This window comes from Patagioenas fasciata, chromosome 5, assembly GCF_037038585.1.
Source record: "Patagioenas fasciata isolate bPatFas1 chromosome 5, bPatFas1.hap1, whole genome shotgun sequence".
Lineage (NCBI taxonomy): Eukaryota > Metazoa > Chordata > Aves > Columbiformes > Columbidae > Patagioenas > Patagioenas fasciata.
In genome coordinates this window covers 64294920-64307685 of record NC_092524.1, presented here as the reverse complement: position 1 = coordinate 64307685, position 12766 = coordinate 64294920, and the positions used below count along the sequence as shown (strand labels likewise).

Genomic DNA, 12766 nt, shown 5'->3' with positions numbered 1-12766 from the left:
TCTTCCATTAGGCATTACAGATGTTCCAGAAAAGATAATTATTCCGATACCTCGTAACAGCAATGTGCAGCACTTCCGCTCTTGACATTATCAAATACACAGAGATGTGCCTGTCATTTTTAATAATCTTTGCTTGAAGGTATTTTATAGCAGAATGCAGCTATGCATTTCCATATTGCTTTTGTGAAAAACAATTGTATCCTACAAATGGCAAGAAAGAACCCACTGTGAAAGGAAAAAATGCCTTCCATCTCTCAGTGCATAATGCCTTCCCTACACACATTTCTATATCCTTCCAGAAACTCACTTTGTTTCAAACTCATTTACTGTTGTTTATCGCCCCTGTTTGAGAGGTGGCATTTTTAAAGAAACACGGTGCTTTCCTAAAACCTGTCTAATAGAAAAGCTGTATTTCCATTTCTCAGTGCTTTTTACTATGTCTATGTAAAAATTAGATGCTAAAGTTCATCAGAAATACAATGTTCATTGTTTTATGAAAGTCTTGGGATTTTTCATCTCAATGCACAAGATCGTATCAAACAAGATCACAAAATTTGTAGCAAAGATGAACACAAGGTTTCAGTTTTAGAAAACACAGCAGATGAATACCCTATGTGATTTCAAAAAATAAAGCTCTTTGCAAGGGTAGGATTTTTTTCCTTTTTTTCCTGATCGTTGTATCATACCTGCTAGCTACTGAAAGGTTTTCTCTGCCTTTGTACCCAGTCACATATATATCAAAACTCAGAATATGAGTATGTGGATTATAAAAATGCCTATATGCAAGAATCACATAATCACAGAATGTCAGGGATTGGAAGGGACCTCGAAAGCTCATCCAGTGCAATCCCCCTGCCGGAGCAGGAACACCCAGCTGCGGTTACACAGGAACTGAGGTGCCCAGAACTGGACACAATATTCCAGATGTGGCCTCACCAGGGCAGAGTAGAGGGGAAGAAGAACCTCTCTCGACCTACTGACCACCCCCCTTCTAATATACCCCAGGTACCATTGGCCTTCCTGGCCACAAGGGCACAGTGCTGGCTCATGGTCATCCTGCTGTCCACCGGGAACCCCAGGTCCCTTTCCCCTACGCTGCTCTCTAACTGGTTGTTCCCCAACTTATACTGGAACCTGGGGTTGTTCCTACCCAGATGCAATACTCTACACTTTCCCTTGTTATATTTCATTCAATTTTTCCCCGCCCAACTCTCCAGCCTGTCCAGGTCTCTGAATGGCAGCACAGCTTTCTGGAGTGTCAGCCACTCCTCCCAGCTTGGTGTCATCAGCAGACTTGCTGATAGTACACCCTATTCCCTCATCCAAATCATTGATGAATATATTGAATAATACAGGTCCCAGTACTGACCCTTAAGGCACTGCACTAGATACAGGCCTCCAACTGGACTCCACCCCATTGACCACGACTCCCTGGCTTCTTCACTTCAGCAGAATGTCAACTGAATTTTTCTTTATTTTTTTTCAGCTTTCTCCGCTCTTTTGGACTTTTGTAGCAGGACAAACTTGACAAAGTGTCACTTCTTCTCAGTGCAACATCCCTCATCCTTCTGAAGAACAGTTGCTGATCTATCATTAACTCAGCTCATCAGATATGTGAGTGCACAATATCTCATCTTGCCATCTGATGTGAGATGCATCTGAAAATGACTGTGAGTACAAATGAAAAGTCATTTCTAGTTCTGTGTCTTCTAATATAGGGTCCTGGAAAGTTGTCCTTAAAGACTACGTTTGTTCAAGAAATTAAGGACAGAATAAATCATTGGATCAAACCTGCAAAATTGCTGGAAGGATTATCCAGCAGTACCTCACCAAGCCAGAATTAACAAGCCTACACACCGTATAGTCTGCACAGACAAAACCAGCATTATCTCTCTGTTGGAAGTCAAAGCCTTCCTTTGCCTTCTGTTGGAAACAGTATAGAAACATGGTTGAGTTAGTCTAAAGATTCCACTTTTCTTACAGGTTACTGCATGGGGGGCCTTTGGCAAACACTAAAGGGAACCTACTTTGATCTTCACAGCTTTGAAGCTGTTTCTCAAAGACTCTCCTCACTCATGGTGCTTCCCTACACCAACACTGGTAGCTGCTGGGAGCGATTTGCTGGTTTTTTGGGAGAAGAGCATATTTTTCACAATTTGGCATGGAAAAAATTCACCTCTCTCTAAATCAGCTCCCCATCCCTGTTCTCTATATGATACCTAGAAAAGAGGGTAATTTAAAATAAGCTAACATTTATTGTTTTGCAGGTCTTGGTATGCAAAAAACAACAACTTTGTGCTGATAAGGAAATAGTAAATATATAAATAAAATACTTGTCATCGCATTTGTTATACCTGTTGTGACACTGTTCTACAGGGAACGAAAGGGCCCACTGCTTGGGAGGGTCTACTGAGGAGAGGTTTAGTCTGCCTTAAAAAAACACAAGTTACCTGCCTTTGCTCTTCCCCACTCAACTTTGGGCTGGGGTAATTGCATCAGCTGCAAATCTGACAGAGACAGGGAGATGAGCTGGACCAGCTCCTTTAACTGGCAGAGATGTCTCAGTGCTGGAGCCCCTATGCACAGATGCCTTTCTCAGCCTTTATAGGTTTAAGGCTGTCCATCAATGACCCTTAGTACCTGTAATTAGCAAAGATTTCTCAGAGCACCCTTATTTAAGGAGCAAATGTCAAAGTGCCAAGCGTGGACCTCACCCCTCACCTATAAAAAACAAAGGCAGGGAGGTGCTAGCAAGGGCATTTTATTTTTCCTGTATTTTAATTATTTTTGGCAGGGAGAACTGGCAATGAAGACTGTTTGCAAAAGGTTTTGAAGGATATAAGATTCTGTGCCTCTCTTGAAAGTAAGAGGATATAAATAGTCTCTAAAGAAATATGTAAAGGTATCTCTAAAGAAATATGTAAAGGTACACTTCAATAGTTTTAACTTAGTCTATCCATTTACAAGAAACAGGAAAGATGATGCTAGAGAGATTGAAGGTGAAATTACTTTACTCAGTTTATTTAAATTACTAGGTAGGTCGAACTGCATTTATTCACCTTCTCTTTAATGACTCGCATTTCTGCAGATGTTTCCTGTTATGTTCCTACAATCATGCAATGATCATTAACTTAATTGTCCTATGTGTGTAAATCTGGAACAGCCTTCACTAGATTTCATAGATATCAATTCGATATAATGATGCAGGAATATTTTTTCTCAGTCTTAAAGGTGAGGTTGGTGGTTCAACTGTTAATTTCCATTTTCGCTCTTTGGTGCTGAACAATATCCCCTAAATTATATACAAGGATCTAAGTGCTATATGTTTTTACATTCAAAATGTGTGTTACTATATTTGTACGTGCATAAAACAAGTTTAAATGATTTAGTAGTAGTGTTACGTAAATCTATATGCCTGTTCAAAACCAAGGAACTCTCTAAAACAAAAAGACTCACAGTTACCTAAATTATCCCAAAGCATTTAATGTCTTTTATTATTCTGACCATATGCTATATATGTCCACATAAGAACATCTGCCTTCAGGAACAGAAGCTTGATTGAGAAACCTATTTTTCCCTACGGTCTCCTCTATGCTAGAGTATTCTTAATCTAAGTATATACAATATACCTCTAAACTGTAATTGTAAAGAAGATGAGGCCTTGATCCTGGAAGAATATAGATATTAATTCTCGCATGCTGAGGCTAGCTGCAACTTCTTCAATAAAATTTTGAAATTCGGTATTCCTGTAGGATTATTAGATTGGTATTATTAAAGCTGTATCATTCACAAGAGATTCAATACAAACCCCAACATATAAGCACAAGATAAAATTAGATTTAAGCCCAAGACCCAAATATCCGATCTCTTATTTTAAAAGCAGCACAGTTTTCTGTTATTCCTTTCCACCTCACCTTAATACATCAGTTTATATTGCAAAACGTTTGTAGATGCTATTTGGTGTGACACCTGGCAGCACAGCCAGTGTCCATCTCCTAAATTCCACAGAACAGTTTACTTCAAATCCACCAACGTTATTCAACAAAGTGTATTACTTGGAAGAAAATAATCCATCTAAGCCCCCTCCCTTATCATCATTTTACAGCACTTTTTTGAGTCCTGCCCCTCATCCTCCCACCTCCACCCCACAACGACTCTCCTTCCCACCAGCTGTGCTCCTGACAGCACCAACACAACCCCATGCTTTCACAGGTCTTCAAAAGGCCAATATTAATTTCGAATCCTCGGTCACAATAAATACTGTGCTGTTACAACACACCTCCCCATTCCAGCAATGCTAACATCAGTGTTCAATCAGTGTCTTAAATACAATTACTCCTCTTTAACAGTGAGGTGATATCAATACTAGAGCATATTGACTTTCAAATTTTAGTTTCAAAAGTAATCTTTTTCCTCCAAGTACCTGAGCAGCCATATCACTGTATTATCCTGTGCCACATAATCCAATATATTAATATTTATCCTCCCGTAAGCCCCAACAATGCAAAGTATAACTCCACTTTTCAGAGGAGAAGCTAATGGGCAAAGGTCTGGATTCATCAGTGAAGTTCACCTCTGAACTTCTCACCAACATCATCCAACTGCAGAATTCAGGGGGAAGCTGAATGCAGTTGTGTGAATGCAAATCATGGTCAGCATGAATCTATCATCTCCATGGCCTATACATTCTACGTACAATGGCTGCATCCAGGTATATGTCCCATATTGACAACATAGGGAGGTGGTGGCCCTCCATACATTCCTATTTCCCTGTTGCAGACACATAAGATGCACAGCCTCTCCATGGGCCCCGCTGACATTCACCCAACACATTCTTAATAGTATAGTAACGCAAACTCTCAATTAAGAGGATAATGATAATAATGACAAATCTGTAAAGTCCCTGTTCACATTGATGAGATATTTGTTTGACAAGAACTAAATAATTATGTAATTAAAAGGATCATCAGTAGTAAACCATAGGAATTCAGACTCGCTGTTCTTCCATTTACAAGGGACACTGTTTGCACAGCAGAGTGGAACAGCTGCTTTGGAAGCAATTAGGCATTTTGCATACTTTATGCAAAAATCGTTATAAAAATAAGGGCTTTCAACCGCACTTGTACAGTCACTAATTTTTAAATGGTGAAACTGGAAGCTTTTTTTTCATGAAAACACTTAGCTAATGGAAAATATTTACTTCAAAGTTCCAATGCCTCTCCACCATGAAAATGTGATGGGCTGACTAGCTATATTTTTGCACATAGTTGCAATCCACGGTTGGCTAAATTGGTATCGCAAAACACAGTACCATGCTTTACTGAGACAGTCTTAAATTAAGGCTACCACTGTCTATAGCTATCAGTGTGTTTGGCTTCCAGCCCTGAGGAAGAGATGGACATGAGCTTAAGTTTCCTAAGGTTACTCCACAACATAGACCAAAAAAATCACATATTGCCTCCCTTGAGGATGAGGGTCTGGGTGCTGCCTGGGTCTGACGATGCAGATGCTTGAAATCACAGTTCACACACAACATCTTCCCTGCTCAACATCCCTTAGCACAGCCACCCCATGTTATTAGATTACTTTGTTCATTCACCTGAGAAATGGTGCTAGCCATCAGAATTACAGCCCTGTACACTTTCAGTGGTCTCCTCTTGGCATTTGGATGCAATTTCCTGCATTTTCTTTCATCTGGAAAGCTTTACATATCTTGATTATGCTAAGGTCTGCTTCTCCCTCATCAGAATGATCAAGAGTGTTAAGCACTGGGAAGGGGAAAGGCAGCCTGAAAAATGGCTGCAATTACTCCACAACAGGCAGCAGGGCAAATAGCATTACCCTGCGGTTACTGAGTGGCAGAACAGCACTTTGCTAGAAAAATCCATATCTTGTAGTGAAGGGGCCTTAATTCTGGAAACGTTTTCCCTAAGAGCTCTGGATTAAGAGGCTGAGAGTTAGGGTTCTTTCTACATATTTCATATGCAGTGGGAGTTGAGTCTAAGGGTTCACAGGTTTTAGTGGTGACAACTGGGGAAGGAATATTTAAGTTTCCATTTATAAGAAGAGCATGACATAAACACAGAGAATAACTGATTAGTGGAACGAGCTAAGCTGCTTCTTAAACTAATGCTTCATCATTCTTGTTTCCCCAGAAATCCATCACCTCCTTACCAAATGGCATATATAGCATTTTACACGCTGCGTAAAGCCCTGTGCAATGGTAAATGCTAATTACAATGCAATCACTTCCCTAAAGGAATGACAGTGAGTGCAGAAGGAAAGCAGAAAGGTAGATGACCAAAATTAATGAGAACTATGTTCACCATTTATGCCAGCACCTTCACGCCTCTAGTGCTTTGCTCTATCCCTATTTATCATTTTCTCCATTTTCAATATTAGCTTTAACATCCCTTCATTTCCATATAAATCTTTCCAGTATTTCAAAAAAATCAAAATCATGTCTGTCAAACAATCACCTACCCATCACATAAATCTTTCTCTTCCCGTTCTCCATCAAAGAAATAAAGAAGCTGCTTTCCCAGAGTCCTGTCTTTACTGTTCTTACTGGCCAGCGTTGACATCTGTGTATCAAAACCATCCCGTGTGCCTTCCTTTGTGTGCCTCACAGTGTTAAAACTGTCACCAGTAACAAGCACAAGTCACAAAGGGTCTCCAGCACTTCTGAATGGAAGCACAGGAACCAACACCGGCTCAAAGGGATCATCTCCAGAAAAAAGTCCTACAAGTAAAGTTGGCAGCTGTCAGTATTACCATGTGAAACAACCTGACAGTTTCTTGCTGGATTTGAGTTGCAAGGTTTTTTCTGTTGTTGAGGGTTTGTTTTTTTCTTTTTCTTTAGTATTTTTAAGGGAATTTTTTAGTGGGACACCAAGTTTCTGTCACATTAAGATGAACCCAGGACAGCAATGTTGCTGGAGGCAAGATGCCAGAACATCACTCGCACACTGAGGAACGCCACCTAAATTGCCTGTCTTGTTAAAATGTAATAGGAAATTTGTAAACACACTTTCAAAGTACTGGACGGAGCTAGATGTGTCTAGCTCTCTGCTCCTAGGTTATTTTTGTCTGTATGTGCCAATGTTAACGTTTGTACTACAAAAATCTGCATGTTGGTATGTTTTAGATATGCACAAATACACATATTTATACATGTACGTATACACACGTGTATGTAATGAAAAGGTGAACATACAATATGAATGGGCTCAGACTTTCGGCAGCTACTAATTTTCCTTTCAGTATTCTAACTCACTAATTCTTTCTCCTCCTTTCAAATTTAACTTTGCTTATCTGTTTATTGAAACATTCTATTTTATCTCAGTACAATTAATAAGAATGGATTTGAGACAATTAGACATATGATTCCAGCTATAAAACACAGGCACTGTGTAGCCTTAAGAGATGTGGTAAACACACAAGTTTGCATAACAGTGCATAACATTGCTTATACAATATCTGCCTGAAAAAACTAATGACGTCGAGTGCAGGTAAAGCAATGCTGCTTTAGGATATTTTTGGGAACAAAAGGAACAAAATAAAGCATTTACCTGTTTACATCAAAAGCCTAAAATTTTGAGATGATGTTTACATCCTATTATTTTCAGAATAATTCTGCTTTGTAAAATGACCACAAAAATGGCTACATTGAACTGAACTATAATGTTTCTTACTCATCTACGTCATCTAAGCAACCCCTCTGAATCTCAGTCCTGCAAATTCAGCACCTCTGAACAGAGCCAAGCAAAATTTTGTATCCAAAATTTTCTGTGTGATACTGACAGTCTATCTCAAATTAAATTTGCGTTCCCTGAAGTGCTTGCACTAAAACGAAAGGAAAAAAACAGAGTTCCACAGAAAGGTGAAAGAATTCACCTCCAGGTTTTATAAAGCTAAAATAATTCATAGCAAAACATTTTTCCTCCAGTCTTTTGATTTTAAACCTTTGAAACCTGAACAACAGAAGAAAATCCTGTTTTGATGAAAAAGAAAAGTCTTAACAGTCTAAGAAAAAATGGAACATTCACTCTCTTCTCACTACCCCAGATTTATATTATAATGGAATATTTTCCATAAAATGCAAACCATGAGTTCCTAGGACACTGTTAGAACAGGGCTAACGTGAATCCCTTTTTGCCTGATTTATTAGCACCACGTTTTCTTTATATCAAAGCATCTGTGCCCATGACTGGTATGAAGCCCCCTCCCCACTCCCACTAAAGGAGTGGGCAGACAGCTGCTCAGGGCTGGACCTCAGCACTTCTCATGTTTTGCTGGAATAATGCTGGTTTTGTCTAAAAAAATTTCACACTAGTATTTTTCAGGCTTTCAAGGTGAATTAACTTTACTCAGCTTTGATTATCCACTTTGGGAACCTGTCCTTCACCGCAGTATTGATTTAGCTGTGGCAGATGCTGAGCTGTCACTGAGCCTGTCAGCTTCTTCACAGCCTCCTCGGCGGTTGTCTTGTAAAACAGTCAATAGCCAAGTGAAACCAAACTGCAAAAACGAGCACGTTTCCCAGTTTTATACGCTATGAAATAATGTGTGTTACTCTATACCGCATCCTACTGGGAGGCAGGGAGGAAAAGAAGTGGCTTCTTAAACTTAGCGTTCAGTGTTATCAATTAACTCTTTATATATTCAGAATACACCCACCCCAGCTCTGACTCAGCAGTGGGACGATGTTTCCACCACAAGTCCATGGCTTTGGTGTCACTTACTGCCACTCCAAAGCCACTTCTCACCAGTGGAAAAGGGCCTTTGGGGAAGACACTAGTGTGAATGCACTTACCAAGAGTGTTTCATCTTCTACAGAATGTGGATTTAAATCCTAGTATGTCTGGGTAGATTTTACAGCACTTGAGAGAACATCTATGGTCCTAGGAAAATGGTCTCCACAGTACCCTGTGCAAGTGTCACAAACTGTTCTGCTGAAGAGCAATGACATGGTAACACCCTAAATATATTCTTGTATTTTCTATCAGAGGACTACAAAGCCAGACAGTAATATATATGTTGAACTGGACATCAGTATTCCAAAGGTTATAAACAGATCATTTTTCAGATGAAAGAAGAGCTGTCTAAATACTGTATCAAGCACATTTACTTGATTACACCTCTTTCCATCAGTCTCACAGCTCTTGACGACTCCCTTCCCCATAATACCAAGCATAACAACATTGCTGGAAATATTACTAGTCATTGATGCTGTCCTGGCAGAAGGGGTTTAAGAACACTCCATGGAACAACAGAAGATTGCATACATTGGCAAAATAAAACAAAACCAAATCTGGCATTTCATTTCAGCCTCTGTGTGTGTATTGCTGAACTCTCCATGACTATGTGAGACTGGAAAAGCATCTTTATTTCCTGGCAGTAGCTCCTGGAACTCTCCTCCTCCCTGTCCAACTCCTTCTGATCAGCACTTGTTTCTATCTCATTACCTCCCTGTTTTCTTGCTCACTATTCCAGGAAGGAGATGCTGGAATTAGATTTGCTGCATTTCCATTCCTACATTAACACTAATTTCACTGAAGTCAATGAAATTACACTGACGTCTGGAGAGTATCTGAGGAGAATAATTGAGAGTATTTTATCACTTTCCTTTGACTTTTTTGTGGTTGTCTCATAGCATTTTTAAATGTCCCGTTTCACTAAAATCCTTTTATTCTGCTCTTGGATGTTGAAACAGAGCTACTCTCTTTGGGACGACGGTGTTCTTGCTGCAAAGCTCCAGATGCTGTCTGGAAGGTACTTGTGATGTGTATGAGCCCCAAAGATGTGTACAGTGACAGAAGTGATGGGTGGCATCGCACCAAGTACCCACCTAAGCCAAAATCCTTCCTTTGACTGCAGCCCCTTCTAGAGGGTGCCAGGTCATCTCCTGCCTTTCGGCTACTCCTTCCAGATTTCCATGAATCCAGAGCCCAGGGACTTTCTAAACTCCCCACTGCATCCAGACCATGGCATTTATTAGCCATCAACAAGACATCTCCACCAAGAATATCTAATTCCTTTCCACAAATCCATCCCTACTTTTTCTCACCAAAAAAAAATGTATTTTTTTGTGTTATTCATCAAGTCCGGCTGGCCCAGCCTTTACATTGCCCTCCCGCAGATCCGCTTGTGAGAAACATAAGCAACTGCTCCTCTTCACCTCCTGTGCCTTCCTCCACTGTGTTTTCTCTGTCATGAAGGGCCCTCATCTATTTGACCTCTCCTTTTAAGAAAGTCATTCCCTGCTCCATTCTTGTCACCTTTTCCACACCCTTTTTAATCTTACAAAACCTTGTGGCAGAACAGTGCAGTGCGGCACAACGATGCTAATTGCAATTACTTGCCTATAAATCCTTTTTGCCTTTTTTTGACTGATACTGAATATTCTGCTGATATTTTCAAGGAACTCGCTGCAAAAGTAGTCAGATGTCTTTCTTCAGTGGTAACAGCTAATTTAGAAATCATTATTGTATAGGTATAGCTAGCTATTTTTTGCCTATGTGTATTAATTTGCATGCACTGACACTGAATTTCATCCATCCTTTTCACAATCACTTCTCTGCTGCAACTGCCATATCAACTAGAAACTGTATTTTCAGGATTAAGCAGAAAAAAGACCTGGAGCAGAAGCAGAAAAACTGCACTTAGATGCAACTATGAGGCAAAGAATTAAAAAAGTCTGGGCAAAATTAAATTGCTTCCTAAATTTTTTAGGTTTACGCTAGTGTTGTGGCTTAGGTCCCAATAATCGGGAAGATTTTATCATCTTTCTACTCCAAGCAGGATTGACTATTTCCCAGAGCAGGGTAAATGTAGGCAAAGTTGTTCTTTCTTGGATTTTATCCAAGAGTGACTAAGCCAACCTTAAAAGTCCAGTGAAAATAAATGAGAGATTTGACAGAATAAAAATGTCAAGATGTGACACAACACTTATAACAGTTACAGGATGTCTCTTGAGCATAAACTCTTTAGCAGTAAGAGCAAGTGTTATTTTCTAAAATCCATGTTTAACCCTTCAGTTGGGCAGTTTCAGTGTCACACAATTGCATTAATGATGATGAACAGCTATCGCCTTTATTCAAGTAACAGTGCGAACATCTATGAATGTAATAGGTTAATTTAAACGATCTTGACACCTTCAGTGTTTTCATTCATATGCTGATACCTGTAGGAAATATTTCTTACTTCAGGATCTCTTCCCTCTCTGCTCATTTTGTCAACCTCTGAAGCATCCTCAGTTACTTCTCAGCTGTTAGGAGGCACTAATAGCGGGGCACAAATGCCATTCATTTCCTTCGTTAGGGGCAATGACATCTGTAATCATACATAGAACAGGGATTGTATGTGGAATGGGGAGTTTGACAGTATTTTCAGGTTTTTTTTGTCCTTCTGTATTAATGACCTAAACCAGCTAGTGCTACTAATACCTGCAGGTATCATTCACATTCAGTTCTTCACTGACTACTCCTGTGAGCAAGAAACTGGTGTAATCCTTGCAGGATAAAGTCTTTAAACCCAAAGAAAATGAAATTCAACAATCCATTTATTAGCGCATCTCTCCAGGCCTTCCAGCCTGTTTGTTCGCAAGTCTCTGCAGCATGGTACATTAATTTTATACTGAACTATTAATTGTAGTTGACTTTGGAACGCTGTTTTCTTTACATTTTGTATTCAGTTTTGCAAACCCAATCCCAATGGAGTTAATTTTATTCCCCACAGTTTGTTTGATGAAATTGCAAATATTTCTTTTAATCTTTCTAGGCATTCAGATTTATTATCTATGGAGCAGAGCCTCTTCATCTCCTCTGCTGACGGTTTGGGAGAAATAATCTTTCACATATTTCTCATTTTATGCAAGTGTTTATTCCTGCAAATACATGTTAGTAAGCATAACATTAGAACACATTTACCTAACCTAAAAAGAAAACAATCCACCACTTTGAAACAAATTTGCAAGCTAACCTACTTAGGTTCTTAATGATACTAATCGGAACTAATTTCTTCCAGAGGTTGTGATCCATAATTCACTGAGGTCAATGGGAAGTTGCTGCTGATAATAGGGACTTTTAGGGTTGGCAATAAATAGGTATGTTTATCTTTTGCTTTGAAAATCTGTATGTGAAATTTCCCAAAGGCAGAGTAAAAGGCCCTTGGGAAACAATTTTAATTTTTTCAATGTCTATTCATAGTAACTGCTATTATTATGATTAATAACAATATCACAGTCACTTCATATTTGGCATTTATACATATACTTTACAAAGAAAGATAAATAATTCAATTTTGTTCCATACCTGTAATTTACTTCAATTGTCCCTGTTCTATTTTTCATTGGAAAATTCAGAATGAAATATTTTATGAAATTGAGACATTTACTGTTTTAAAAAAATATTATTCCCCATCGTATTATTTAGCTGCTTTTTTCCTAATGTAATATGGTAAACTTTAGCAAAAAAAGAGAGAAAGTAACACTTGTGATTGTCTAAATCTGAATGTATGGTTGTAGATCTTCTAAATTGAATGTAGAAACCCAATGTTCTATCTCTCTACTATGTTCTACTTCTTCCACCATCAAAGTGAAAAGACTTTAAAAAGCAAAATAGCATTTTCTCTCATTTTTTAAAACCTTTTCAGAAAAAAAAGAAAGGGGGGGGGGGAAGGGGAGAATTTTTCTCCAGTTTCTTCCTGGTGTAAAAAAACCTGACAAGTATAGTAAGAGGATGAGCAAGAAATAACTTTTCTGTTA

General features: G+C 39.0%; 1 protein-coding gene across 1 annotated transcript in view; it reads right to left on the bottom strand.

Annotated features, from left to right (window-relative positions):
- KCNH5 (potassium voltage-gated channel subfamily H member 5) overlaps window positions 1-12766 on the bottom strand; it is a 169633-nt gene that overhangs the window by 66258 nt on the left and 90609 nt on the right. The window lies entirely within an intron of this gene.